This window comes from Ahaetulla prasina, chromosome 4 (genome assembly GCF_028640845.1).
Source record: "Ahaetulla prasina isolate Xishuangbanna chromosome 4, ASM2864084v1, whole genome shotgun sequence".
Taxonomy (NCBI): domain Eukaryota; kingdom Metazoa; phylum Chordata; class Lepidosauria; order Squamata; family Colubridae; genus Ahaetulla; species Ahaetulla prasina.
Window position 1 is genome coordinate 22,058,115 of NC_080542.1, and position 12,210 is coordinate 22,070,324.

Genomic DNA, 12,210 nt, shown 5'->3' on the forward strand with positions numbered 1-12,210 from the left:
TTCAGAGGAGCGGAGAACTCTTCTTGTAAAATATTTCTGGACACATTCAATTGTATTAATGTCAGAGATGTGGTATGAGTTCCAGACAGGTGAGCTGTATTCAAGAATAGGTCTAGCAAATGTTTTGTATGCTCTGGTTAGTAGTGTAGAGTTTTTGGAAAAGAAGCTATGCAAAATTAGGTTTACAACTCTTAGAGCCTTTTTTGCTATGTAGTTGCAGTGGGCTTTGGCACTTAGATCATTTGATATGAAAACTCCAAGGTCTTTAACAGGGTGGGAGTCATCTGTAAGGTAATGTCCATCAAGCTTGAACTTAGTGTTTGGGTTCTTTTTTCCAAAATGTAAGACTGAGCATTTGCTGGTTGAGATTTGGAGTTGCCAAGTTTTAGACCAATCGGATACAAAGTCAAGGTCTTTTTGAAGGGTACTAGTATTGTTGGTGGTGTTAAATAGTTTGACATCATCAGCAAAGAGAACACAATAACTTGAGATAAGGTCACAGAGATCATTTATGTATAGTATGAAGAGCATTGGTTCAAGAACGCTGCCTTGAGGAACGCCACTTTTGACAGGAACCGGATTTGATAGAGCATTGTCAATTTTGACCTCTTGTTGTCTGTTTGACAGGAAAGCAGTTATCCAATTGTGAAGAAGTCCTGAAATGCCGTAGGATTTTAGTTTTAGGAGAAGTTTATCATGTACTACTGAGTCAAAAGCTTTACAGAAGTCTATGTAATTGCATCTATTGCTTTACCTTGATCGAGATTAGTAGTCCATATGTTTTGCAATGGAGAATTTGTAAGTTACATGATAATTTTTTTCTGATACCAAATTGTTTATTAGAGAGTAGGTTGGTTGTTTCTAGGTGGAGGGTAATGGATTGGTTGATGATAGATTCCATTACTTTGCAGGTGACGCAGCATAGAGAGATTGGTCCAGGGGTGAAATGCTACCAGATCGAACTGGATCGGGCGAGTAGGTAGCGGAGATTGGTTCTGATTCGCCAATCCAGTAGCAATAGCTGGCTGGCCACACCCCCGAACCAGTCCACGGCCCACAATCCAGCCTTTGCAAGCTGGACACCAGGACACCAGGAAGGCAGCTCACCACCTGCTTGCCCTTAGGTCAGGGGCCGGGGCCCATTCCCTGAGGTCCCGGAACCACCGCCTGCCCCAACCGGGTCAGGGAATGCACCGTTCCCCGACTCCGGCCTTTCCCCGGAGCCACTCTTCCTTCGCCCACTTGCTGCCCACTTGCCGCCTGTTCACCTTTCGCCTTTGGTCAGGGCCCAGGGATACCTCATTCACCTGAGACCCCAGAGCCATCCCCTGCTCGCCGCCTGCCTCAGCCGGGTCGGGAATGCACCATTCCCCAACATCAGCCTTATCCTGGAGCCGCCGCCCGCTCTTCCTTTACCACGTAGCGTATATTTACTTTCTTCCAGCGGCTGGCTGCCAGGAAAGACAAGCGTCCAAAAGTTACTGGAGTCCCTCTCCTTGAATATGCCACCGTCATTGCTGCTTGTTCCATGCACCGGCTGTGCAAGCGCACACCGTTTATTTCATTTATTTATCAGCGGCAGGTTGGGTGTGCGCTTGTGCAGCCGGCGCATAGAACAAGGCGGCATATTCAAGGAGAGCAACTCTGGTAACTTTTGGACGCTTGCCTTTCCTGGCAGCCAGCTGCTGGAGGAAAGTAAGTATATGCCGCATGACGAAGGAAGAGTGGACAAGGCTGGTGTCGGGGAATGGTGCATTCCCCGACCGGGTTGAGGAGGCAGTGAGCAGGGGGTGACTCCTGGGCCTCAGGGAATGGGGCGTCCCTGGGCCTGGCCCCTGACCAAAGGTGAAGGGCAAGCAGGCGGCGAGCAGGCGGTGAGTGGGCAGCAGCTCTGGAGAGAGGCCGGAGTTGGGGAATGGTGCATTCCCCAACCCCGTTGAGGCAGGTGGTGGCTCCGGGGCCTAGGGGAATGGCGCATCCCTGGGCCCTGGCCCCTGACCCAAGGTGAAGGGAAAACAGGTGGCGAGTGGGTGGCAAGCGGGCAGACAGGCTGTAGCTGCAGGCATCTCGCAAAAAGGGAAAAGGCAGAATAGAAATAAATTTTTTCCCTACTGGGTTCTGTGGCGTGGCTTGGTGGGGGGGTTGTGACTGAGTGGGCATGGCTGTGAGTGACATTCAGTTGGCCACACCTACTCAGTCACAGGACACACCCACCTACCAAGCCACACCCACAGAACAGGTAGCAAAAAATTTTAGATTTCACCCTGGATTGGTCTGTAATTTCCAACTAGGCTGGGATCTCCTTTTTTGAAGATAAGGATGACTGTGGCTAGAGACCAAAGTTTGGGAAGGGAACTAGTCGTGAAAGCTTTATGAAAGATTATGCTTAAGGGTTCTGCTATATTAGTGGAAAGTTTTTTTAAGAAGTATGCACATAGTCCATCAGGCCTAATAGATAAAGATGGTTTCAGTTTGTGAAGAGCTTTTTCAACATTATCTTCTGTGAAGTATATATATGTTAAGTCGTACTCATTGTTGGTACCTTTGGGGAATGTCAGATAAGAGCCATTACTGTTAACAAAGACTGAGCCAAAGAATGTGTTAAGGAGGTTTGCTTTAACTGTTTCATCATTATATTCTTTGCCGTTAGACTCTTTTAGTGGTGGGATGGATCTTGATTCTTTAAGTTTATTGTTCACAAAATTATAAAAATTATAAAAAGCACGATTGGAATTTGTGGAATTTACTTCAATTGGTTTGTTTAACAGCTGTAGTGTTCACTTTACAATCACCACAATCATTTGATAACCACTGCAAAAAAGATTGTAAAAGTGAGTCTGATTATGTAGTTATCTGCTTTATGACCATCATGACTTACAACCATATTGGCTGTGGTGAAATCTGAACCAGTTTACTACCAGTTCGCTGGCTGGTAGATGTACGCTCTGCACTAAATGTACGCTCTGCTTGTTCATGCACAGTGCACACCACGCACCAAATGCAAGGTGTGCACAAAGTGCACGCCAAAAGGAGCAATGGGGTAAATAGAACAGCGTGCGGGGGTGTGGCGCACAATTTTTTTTTATTTTTAAAAGCATTTTTTTACAACCTATTCCCCTGAATAGATTGTAAAAAATGCTTTTAAAAGGTAAAAAGGCTCTGACCATCGCACAGCACAGCTGTGATTTCAGAGCCTTTTTTTTACCTTTTAAAAGCATTTTTATTACCGGTTCTGGAGAACCGGTAGTAAAAAAATGCCTAAAAAGTAAAAAAAAAAAATCCTGATGATCAGCTAAGCAACACGTGATCTTTGGAACTTTTTTTTTTAACTTTTTTTACTACTGGTAAAAAAGTAGTCTTTTTTACTACCAGTTCGGAAGAATCGGACCGAACTGGGAGCATTTTATCCCTGCATAATGGGCAGGCTCCATTATGGTCTTAAATTGAGGAGTACCTGTAAAACAACACAGATGGGGAAAAACAAGAGATGAGGTTAAAGGGAGGTCATGTCTGTCCCACAGCACTAGTGTCTTGCAGGGTAAGGATCAGAAAAGTTACAACCATTGATGTACTATGCAAGATAAATTTACCATCTAAGTGAGCAACTGCATATGATCTTAAGAATAAGATTCAAATCCTATTTTGCTTGGGTTCTTGTCCCACTCATCATGTTTTAGTTATATTATATTAGCTTTTATGTACAATGAGAGCTTATGCACGAAAGACAAATTCCTTGTGTGTCCAATCACACTTGGCCAATAAAGAATTCTAATTCTAATTCTGATTCTGATTCTGATTCTGATTCTAATTTTATTCCATCCCATTCCCATTCTTTCCTTTTCCTTTTCCTTTTCCTTTTCCTTTTCCTTTTCCTTTTCCATATTCTATTCTATTCTATTCTATTCTATTCTACCCCTACCTCTACCCATACTCCTATCCCTATCCTTATTCTATTGGTTATGGGCCCAGAAAATCTTGTGTGTTGATTTCAGGAAAACCTCTAAGGAAACAGTCCAAAATGAGAATGGGGAGGATGAGGTAAAGGAAAAGACAGAAGGGAAGATGTGGGGAAATAGAGCAACTTGCTAATATTTTATTTTATTATCCCGCTTTTATCATTTTTTATAAATAACTCAAAAGTGATGAACATACTTAATACTCTTGAACAAGGATCCCTATCCAAAAAAATGAATTTCAATGTAGAGAAAAGCAAAGTTTTACATTTAGGCAGGAAAAATTAAAGGTATAAGCAGAGGTGGGTTTCAGCAGATTCTGACCAGTTCTGGAGAACCGGTAGCGGAAATTTTGAGTAGTTCGGAGAACTGATAGTAAAAATTCTGACTGGCCTCGCCCCCATCTATTCTCTGCCTCCTGAGTCCCAGCTCATCGCGAGGAAATGGGGATTTTGCAGCATCCTTCCCCTGGCGTGGGGTGGGAATGGGGATTTTGCAGTATCCTTCCCCTGCTATGCCCACCAAGCCATACTCACCAAGTCACGCCACACCCACCAAGCCACGCCCACAGAACTGGTAGTAAAAAAATTTGAAACCCATCACTGGATATAAGTACAGATTAGGTGAGACCTGGCTCAAAAACAATAACTGTGAGAGAGACTTTGGAGTCTTAGTGGATGATCACTTGAATATGAGCCAGCAGTGTGCAACAGCTGCCAAAAAAGCTAATGCAATCCTTGGTTGTATAAACAGAGGCATAGAATCAAGATCCATAAAGTATTAGTACCACTTTATAAAACCCTAGTAAGACCACACCTGGAATACTGCAACCAATTTTGGTCACCATACTACAAAAAAGATGTTGAGACCTTGGAAAAAGTTTTTTAAAAAGCAGCTAAGATGATCAAAGGCCTGTAGACTAAAACATATGAAGAAGGCTGCAGGATTTGGGTTTGGCTAGTCTGAAGAAAAGAAGAATGAGGGGTGACATAATAACAGTATTCCAGTATTTGAGGGGCTGCCAAAGAAAAGGGGTTCAAATTATTCTACAAAGCACCAGAGGGCAGGACAAGAAACAGTGGTTGGAAACTAATCAAAGAGAGAAGCAACATGGAATTAAGGAGAAACCTCCTAACAGTGAGGACAATTATCCAGTGGAACAACTTGCCTCCAGAAATAGGAGGAGCTTCATCACTGGATGTTTTTAAGAAGAGTTTAGACAGTCACTTATCTGAAATAGTATAGGTTCTCCTGCTTGAGCTGGGGACTGGACTAGAAGACCTCCAAGGTCCCTTCCAGCTCTATTCTGTTTTCTATTCTATTCCATTTTCTTTCTTTCTTTAAATAATTTTTATTAAACAGATTTTTTTAAAACAAAAAGAAAAACAAAAAAGAAATAACAATTTTTTCTTTTCAACTGTTTTGCGTCAGTGATCAATACTTATACATTTTCTCTCTCTTATCCTAATGCACCTTTTATACATATATTTCTTATATATATATATATATATATATATATATATATATATATATATATATATATATATATATATATATATATATATATATATATATATATATATATATATATATATATATATATATATATATATGTGTATATATATATATATATATATATATATATATCTATATATATATCTCACTATAATACATTATATTATTCTAATTATTTTATTTACATGTATACACATGTAAATAAACATGTACATGTATATATGTGTACCCAATTTCCTTTCCACAATTTTTGTTTCTTCCTATTTGTTCTTCTATTTCTACTCCTAATTTATCCGTTATTTAATCTTTCCCTGTCCTTTTATTTTTTTCCCCTTTTCCTCCAACCATTTATACCATCTCTCCCATACTAAATAATATTCTGTTTCCTCTTTTTCTTGTATCTCCTTCGTAAGCTTATCCATTTCCGCACATTCCATGATTTTTCTAATTACATTGTCTTCAGATGGTATATTGTTATTTTTCCAGTTCTGTGCATAGAGTATTCATGCTGCTGTAACTATGTGGATAATTAAATCCAGGGTTTTTCATATGACCCTGGAATTATTCCCAGTAAAAATGTTTCTGGCCACATTTCTATATGTTGATTTATAATTTCTTCTATTTGTAATTTAATTTTTTGCCAATATTGTTTCGCTTTATGACAGGACCGCCACATATGATAATACGTTCCCTTTTGTTGCTTACATTTCCAACATAGTGGTGAAGTATTGGGGAACATCTTTGCCAATCTAGCTGGTGGCACCTATAAAACATTCATGTTTTCTTTATAGGGTACAGACATCATTAGTTTTAATTTGTATTCCATAATTTCTCCCACTTATCTAATTCAATATTATAACCAAAAAATTTTGCCTAAATTATCATGTTTTCTTTGACTACCTCTTCTTCCAATTTGTATCTTAATAAATAATTGTAGATTTTTTTAATCAATTTGTCTTCTGTACCTTGAAGAATTTTGTCTAATTCATATGCTTCCTTTTGGAATCCAAATTGTATCCAATCTGTCTTGTATCTGGATTTTACTTGCATATAAGGCCACCAATCAATGTCTGTATCGTGTTCTTTTAATTCTGTCTTGTTTTTGGTTCCCCTTGATTATTTAACAAATCTTTGTATCTTTTCATTTTACCAATGTCTAATGCGTTTGGGTAAATTTGTGCCTCCATTGTGGATAACCATCCCGGAATTTTATCATAGTGGTTCTTTTTTATCCTTTGCCAGCACAGTCTGTAGCAGTGCTTCTCTAATTAAATGCCTTTGAAAATATCCATGCTATCTACTTTTTCCCTCCCACAGAAATGCATGCCACCCTCTTTGTAGATGGAACTCCTCTAATGCTAGAATTCTTTTATTTTTTTAATTCTATCCAATCCTTGATCCGTATCAATTATGTTGCTTTATAGTAGGTTTCCCAATCTAGGAGTCCGAATCCTCCTCTTTCCCTGCTATCGTAAAGATTTTATTTTAATTCTTTGTTTCTTCCCTTGCCAAATATAATTCGCTATAAGTTTATTGAAGTCTTTAAAAAAAATTTCCCTAATTTTATGGGTATTACGTGGAATAAAAATAATATTCTTGGTAACACATTCATTCTGATTGATGCTATTTTCCCTAGCAAAGATAGCTGTAATTTGCTCCAAATTTTTTTATGTGTTGTATTAATTTATTATAATTGTCTGATCGATGAATCTTTATTTGTTAGCCAAATTACTAGATTTTTTTTGTCATTTGTATATTCATTTTGTCTTCTAATTCCTTCTCCTATTGTTTTGTAAGATTTTTTGTTAGTGCCTTTGTTTTTAGCCTGTTTATTTTGAGTCTTGCTACCTTCCCATATTCTTCTATTTGTGATAGTAGTTTGGGTCCTGTAGATATCGGTTGCTCCAGGATGAGGACCAGGTCGTCAGCATTCTATTCCATTTTCTATTCCATTCTATTTTCCTCACAACAACAACAGCCCAACAACAACCCTGTGATGGGTTAGGCTGAGAAAGCCATCTGACTGACGCAAAGTCACTCAGATAGCTTTCATACCTAAGGCAGAACTAGAACTCACAGTTTCCTGGTGATTGACCCAAAAATACCCAGCCAGTTTTCATACCTAAGGAGAGACAAGCACTCACAGTCTCCTGCTGCCTTAACCATTAGACCAAACTTCCTTGTAATGTTTTTCTCTGTGTTTCTTTTTTTTTCTTCCTATCCTAACTAGATGGAATATTACAGCATCAGGGTTAGCAAAATGGCTATATTCTTCAATTTCAACCCTTTGGCTTCCCATGTAGAAACAGGAATTATGTGTTTCACTGAACTGCCCCTCCACACACCATTTCCCCCCCCCAAGAGAAAGATGGAGCATGATTAGCCCTGACTCTCTTCCAACCTGGCACCATCCAGATCTGTTTTCCTCCAACTCTTTTCATTCCCAGCTTCCATATATGCCATATGCTACCCTAGGTGAAGAGGCTGGAATTACAGCCTAACACACATTTGGAAGACATCAAACTGGAGAAAGCTGCTTTTATGCCATAACAACTGGCATACAGGGAAACAGACGGCATCCCATCCATCTTAGTGCACAGCCCAAAAGGAATTCTAGCCCCCAGAATCTCCCTGAGTAACAATGTTTACATACCAACTTAAACAATAGCTTTTCCAATTATGATAATTTGAGTAAACCACAACTGGCTGAGTTAAGGCACAATGCTAAGCCTCAAACATACCAAACCTGTTGCTAGTGTATTGTGCGAAGCCAACAAAGGTACGGACTATAGGAAAAATAAGATGCAACTTTCATTCTGATGGTATAGATCCCTGAAACATTATCCCTGAAACATTATTCTATTACTTAAGTCCTCACTTATCATCTGTCCTGTTTAATGACAGTTCAAAGTTGTGATGATGGGAAAAAGTATCTTTACAATCAATCCTCTTATTTGCAACCATCACAGAATGCCCAAGGTCATGTGACTGCCATTTGCACACTTCACAACTGGCTTCCAACAAGCTGAGTCAATTGAGAAGCCAGCAATGAAATTGTAAGTTTCAGTCACATGACGCCTTGCTCAATAAACTGCAATGACTCACTTAACAGCAAAAAGAGAAGTGACATCAGAAGTCCATTGCAATCATGAGATTTCTCTTGCATTGCTTAGCAATGGAGTTGCTGGTCACTAAGGGAGAACTATTTGTATATTTTACCTTTGTTCACCCTTTCAGTTATAATGGTAAAAGTCTGTAGCCTTTTCTTCCCATCTTTATCAGACACAGATAGTTCATTTAGTGACAATAGTGACCATTTGAAATTACAATAACACTAAAAAGGGCCGGATAGCTCAGGCTGGTAATAGCCTGTTATTAAGAACACCGAAGCCTGCAATTATTGCAGGTTCGAGCCCGGCCCAAGGTTGACTCAGCCTTCCATCCTTTATAAGGTAGGTAAAATGAGGACCCAGATTGTTGGGGGGGCAATAAGTTGACTTTGTAAAAATATACAAATAGAATGAGACTATTGCCTTATACACTGTAAGCCGCCCTGAGTCTTCGGAGAAGGGCGGGGTATAAATGTAAACAAAAAAAAAAAAAAAAAAAAAAAAAAAAGTGACTTATGACTGTTTTTCACACTTACACTACAGCCATTGCAGCATTCCCATGGTCACATAATCAGAATTCAGATACTTGGCAACTGATTCATATTTATGATGGTTGCAGTGTTCGGGGCCACGTGATCCCCTTTTGCAACCTTATCACAACCATGTTACTAACTTAACAACTGCAATGGTTAACAACTGTGATAAGAAAGGTCTTTAAATGGGTGAAAATTCATTTAACAGCTGTCTTGCTTAGCAACAAAAAATTTTGGGCTCAATTGTGGTCATAAGTCAAGTACTACCTGTACATGCCATGACAATTTGCAGCTTTTTCAACTTCTAGGTTTTTTTCTTAAAGAACTGAACACATATTATTGCGTTTATTTTGAAAGTATTAAAGCATGCTACCGTACTGTAATTCATCCATGATCACTGCCAAATGTTAAGAGCACAATGTTGATGTAGGCACTGTAGGAAAAGAGGCTGGGTGGCACAGGTGGTATTTTCCTTTTGCAAATGAATGCATTATTATTATTATTTATTCGATTTTTATACCACCCTTCTCCCGAAGGACTCAGGGCGGTGTACAGCATTCATATCTGAAGCACCAGAAACTGTTAAAAAACCTCTTGAAAGAGAGAAGCCATTGCAGAAGTGCTTATAGCAAACAGAGAAATTGTTTAAGAGATATCATGCTAAATCTGCATTCATAAAGGGGAGTTAAAAAGTCATGAGCCAGATAACTGGGGTTGTGAAGTCAAAATAAAATACTTTTTCTTGGGAGTCAAGGATGTTCTCACATCCGGCCGGAGGAAGGAGGAGTGATGTCACCAGATCAGCGGATGCTGCATTGTTTGGGCCAAGTGACTGGTTGTTTGGGATTGGGGGAGGGGGGCGACACTTTCATTTTAATTAGGTGAAAACTGAGGGATCAGATATGTGCCAAAATGGTACTTCAATAAATATCATTTATTGGAAATAAGTATTGGAATTTTGCTTGCAATGGATCTATTATTCGGAACCCTGACAAGGAGGAAGTTATTTTATGTCTCACCTTTATTATTATTTTTACAATTAACTCAAGACAGTGAGTATGCTTGTTGCCTTGAGTTACATATAAAGCAATAAAGGTTAGATAAAAATCTAAAAATATAATAAATCATGGAACCTCCAATTGCATGATTGATGTCAGATTGCTTTTGAATATGCAGTGGGCTGCCATTTTTACTTAATCTTTATGTTCTGCTCAATTTTATTTATTTATTTATTTATTTATTTATTAGTCATACTTTTATACCGCACCATCTCCCGTAGGACTCAGGGCGGTTCACAGGCATATTAAAAAACAATATAATAAATAAGCATTAAAACCCAATTAAAACTAAATATTATCATAGCCAAATCACTAAAAATTGATAAAAACCTATTGAAAAACCTTTAAAATTTAGTTAAAACATTTTATTCTTAGGCTAGTCCAGCGCGCTGAAATAATAAAGTCTTCGGTTCACGTCTGAAGGTCCGGAGGTCGGGGAGTTGTCGTAATCCCGGAGGAAGCTCGTTCCACAGGGCTGGTGCCGCCACAGAGAAGGCCCTCCCCCTGGGGATCGCCAACCTACATTGTTTGGTCGACGGCACCCTGAGGAGGCCCACTCTGTGGGAGCACACGGGTCGTTGGGAGGCAATCGGTGGCAGAAGGCGGTCTCGAAGGTATCCCGATCCTAAGCCATGGAGCGCTTTAAAGATGGTAACCAATGACCCTGCAAGGCTACAATTCCTTACCTCTCACACCAGAGTACAGGATATGGGAGCAAGGAAATCCTGTAATGGTTCAGCAGAAGCAACCCAACTCCATTTTGGTGACCTGCAAACTATAGTTCTATTAGCTGCATATGCCAGGTTAATTAGCCTGAAATACGGCTCCCGATGAAGAAGGTTGGGCCCCTTGTTGGATATGCTTGTCTTTATTTTGAGGTTGTTAGCCAGATTTATGATTTTATTCTCTACCTATTCTATGTTTATTCTGACATTTTTGAGCTGTGAGTCACCCAGAGCTGTCAGGATGCAAATAAATAAATAGCCTCTGGCAGAGATGGTATTCAGCAGCTTCTGACCAGTTCTGGAGAACCATTAGCAGAAATTTTTAATAGTTCGGAGAACCAGTAAATACCACCTCTGACTGCCCCCCGCCATCTATTCTCTGCCTCCTGAGTCCCAGCAGATCAGGAGGAAATGGGGATTTTGCAGTAACCTTTCCCTGGAGTGGGGTGGGAATGGAGATTTTACAATATCCTTCCCCTGCCATGCCCATCAAGCCACTCCCATCAAGCCATGCCACATCCACCAAGCCACACCCACAGAACCGGTAGTTAAAAATTTTGAATCCCACCACCGGCCTCTAGTTGATTGGTATGTGATGGGTAGATAGTCAATGTCAGTTGATTCCCTTAAGAACCTCAGCAGGTGGCAGCCCCTAGCCATCCATGTATGGATTCAGAAGCTAAACTTGGTTGGATGGAGATGTCCAAAACCTCCAATGGACCAGCGGGGACAAATTCTTTTCATAAAGTTATGAGAAAACTGCACATATTCATCTAATAACAAAGAGTCAAACTTGACTCAACGGAAGTAAGAATGTTGAGTTTAAGACCTGTGAGCTTCAAGTCTCAGCAGTCCCCAGCCAGCATCATCTGTCTGAGATGATGTAGGGTTTCCTGCCTGGGCAGGGGGTTGGACTAGAAGGCCTCCAAGGTCCCTTCCAACTCTGTTGTTGTTACTTTGTTAGCACTGACTGGAGAATTCTGGGAGTTGAAGTCCAGAGATCTTAAAGTTGTCAAGGTTGGAAACCCCTGCTTTAAACAGTCATTTAACTATGGGATCACATATTGTACTATGCCATTAAATGATGTGCTTAGTTTTGGCATAGAGCAAGGCTGGCTGGGGAATTCTGGGAGTTGAAGTCCAAACATTCTTAAAGTTGCCAAGGTTGAGAAACACAGTAGTGGAATGTGTAAACCCAGTCAATGGAGGTTTCTTCAGAAATGGTTAAATCATAGTTTACTGTGATGTTAAGTGCTATGTGCTTAGAGCTCAAAGCATTGTTAGAGACCCCACACACCTACTTCACAGTCTGTCTC

General features: G+C 40.0%; 1 long non-coding RNA gene across 2 annotated transcripts in view; it reads right to left on the reverse strand.

Moving 5' to 3' along the window:
• LOC131197548 (uncharacterized) overlaps positions 1-12,210 on the reverse strand; it is a 27,402-nt gene continuing 15,192 nt past the window's right edge. For both annotated transcript variants that reach the window (XR_009154982.1, XR_009154981.1), the window contains one exon: positions 1-656. This is a non-coding gene — a long non-coding RNA (uncharacterized LOC131197548). The remainder of the gene's footprint in view (positions 657-12,210) is intronic.